Raw genomic sequence first — 2899 nt, forward strand, 5'->3', positions numbered from 1 at the left:
ACATGTTTTATTCTCATAATAAATATGTTACTAGTGTCATTTATACTAGTATCTTAGAAAATAATTTGTGTTTGAGTTGTGTGAATGTTGTATGATTTGGCTGTGCTAAAAATTGGTTGCATATATGATTGATTCTTGGTGAAAATTTGGTGAAATTTTAATAAAATTTGATGAAATTCAAGCTTTGAATTCATGTTCTTGGAGCTACTGGAAAAACGAAACCCTAGGCTTAAATTGAGGTTCAATTTGTGTTAAAATCATGTGAGAAAGATAGGGTTTTAGTGGCTGGGAATTTATTATGAATTATGATAAAAATCGGTTGCTGAAAAGACTGAAAAACGGGTAAAAACAGAAAAAGAATCTGAAGAATTTATGAAGACCATGAAGAACACTTTGAGTATGATGAAGAATGATAAAGAACAGGCTTTAGATCCTTAAAAGGGCAAGGAAATAAAATTTTTGGTGTTTGGGGGTTATTTGGTAATTTCTGAAAGTTAGGGTGGTTAAAGTAGAAATATTAAAAGTTACGGGTGGTAAAAAGTAAATTTTAAAGGTTAAAAGTTAAAGTGGGTTAATTTTCAAAAATTTAATGATAAAATAATAAATAATAATAAAATATTAAATAATAATATTTAATTAAAAATAATATCTAAATAAAAATAATAAAATAATGCGAAAAAGGCAGTTTTCTGTAAAAGCTTTAGAAAGACAACTTTAAGCACAGAATCTCATAATTACCTTCATAAAACACTTAGGGAGTGGTAATAACATGTTAGTGAGGCAAAAATAAAGGAACGATAAAAAGTTAAAGAAAAGATAACCAAAGAAAAGTCTATAAAGTTTTAGTAACAGAAAAACAGACAGAGATTAGTGAACGAATTAGGGCAACATAGTTAGTCCTTAAGTTGCGACTAGGGTTAGGTATTATATGAAAAGTTAAACTGTTTCAGTATAGACTTAATGAACCTATACCTGGGATAGGCTAACTATTCATACAGAAATTTACATAAGCTTTAAATGCTAACGTTAAACAGAGTAATCAGAGCAGAGTAAAGAGATACCCAAGAAAAAAAGGTAATCAGAGTAGAGTAAAGAGTATAAGAATAGAGGACCTATTGAAAAGTTATTCATTAGTTGCATTAAGTCAACCCTAGAAATATCTATATGTTCATCCGCTGCATTGAGGCAGTCAGATAGATGGTGGTGCGACCACTGAGAACGCTTTCCTGCGGTACAGATTCATATTCTATTTCTGTAAGGCAGAGGGGTTATTTCCTGCTACAGAAGTACCGTGACCACCTGTTCCATTTTTGTAGTGGAGAGTGGTTATTTCCTGTATACATAAGGTGTGTCGGCATACATCCCTGCAGTGGCAGACGTGTTATTTCCTGCGTGCAGAAGACCCTGTGGTGGCAGAGGGGTTATTTTCTGTACACAGGGGTATAGCTAACAGGAAAGCTATATCCAGCTGGTAATGCTGGGTTATGTCGGGAGCGGGTAGAAACCGACAAATAAGCTCATTACCTGCACTAGGACAAGACATGCATCATTCTTGTCTGCACATTATTCTCTATTGCTTTTCTTCTTGTGTGTATGATCGATTGCTATATGTTGGTTTGCGTGTATGCTATATCTGTGTTTTATTTTTTTGTATTCTTCTGTTTGTATTCTACTTTCTGTTTTCTCCACTTTCTCTATCTATCTTTATCTTCTATTTACTGCTTTGCTATATCCCATTATTCGCCTGCTAATCGATGCCGAATAAATGAATGTAACTAATAATCCTGACCCTACTAAGGACTTCCCAGTTCTTACACCCTTCTCTCCCTTCCTCCCCTTCTGATGGAAACGGGCGTGATATTCTATGAGTTCGAGGACCCTTATGTTTACGAGGACCCAGTACATCACAGTTACCTCATTATGGGATTGGAGCCTCGTATTAGACAACATGCGTTACCGAATTGAGCTTTTAAACATCCTCTATCTAGCCCACATTTTGACCCCGATGCCCCTAATGACTTCCCCTTATCCTGGTTACACCCTGACGCACCTGGACATCCTTTTCCTGAAGATACCAGACACTCTATACCAGCTCAACCCTTGAATGAGGCGGTACCTAAGCCTATCATTCCTGATGAGCCTGAGTTAGCTGGTGACTACGTACCTATGATTCCACCAGAGTGGGACTTTCCTCCTGGGCTGATCCTTGACTTTCCACAGCCTGATGAGCTGGCACTTCCGGACGATGGGGTAGTACCTATTTACGCGAACGGACCTGTGCTCACGAATGGTTTTGTACATAGTGACAGCAGTGCTTCTGGTGGGTCTGGGGGTATAGTTGTAGCTGCGGATGACGAGGAGGAGGAGGATCCTGAGATAAAGATAGAGTAGGATGAGGAGATGGGTGAGCCTCATGACGATCTTCTGAACGGCCATGTGTAGATATAGTCTGACAGCAGTAGAGGCATTCTTTTGATGACACTCTAGTCTGACATTATCTTTTAGTTAGTCTCTCACTTGTGTTAGTACACCCGAGAGCTAGGAGCTATATAGTGGTTAGGCTAGTCTGGGTGCCAGTTTAGTAGCTTTTTGTATGGGCCAAGCCTTGGGAGTGTCGTGTATATATTAGCTACGTAGGTTGACGAGGATGTAAACTGACATGATCTTGTGTAAATGCTACACGTTTTGTTATAGTGTACATTATGTATATTATCTGCTATATTTCTATATTTCTCTATGCTTCCTTTTATTGCTCTCAGTGTATGCTTGTTTATTTTACCTAGTCACCGCAACGACATAAGTTGAATAAAAAAAAAAGTTACTCGTAAAATTGGCAACGTTCTAACAAGGAACAGGCTCATATATTAAGTAATAGTTAATAATTAGGAAGAACAAGTTG

The 2899-nt window shown here is 37.3% G+C and overlaps 1 pseudogene; it reads left to right on the forward strand.

Annotated features, from left to right (window-relative positions):
- The first annotated feature begins 1864 nt into the window (after window positions 1-1864).
- Window positions 1865-2442, forward strand: LOC148577234 (uncharacterized; annotated as a pseudogene).
- Window positions 2443-2899: the final 457 nt, after the last annotated feature.

Source organism: Arachis ipaensis, chromosome B1, assembly GCF_059453495.1.
Source record: "Arachis ipaensis isolate K30076 ecotype BB chromosome B1, ASM5945349v1, whole genome shotgun sequence".
Lineage (NCBI taxonomy): Eukaryota > Viridiplantae > Streptophyta > Magnoliopsida > Fabales > Fabaceae > Arachis > Arachis ipaensis.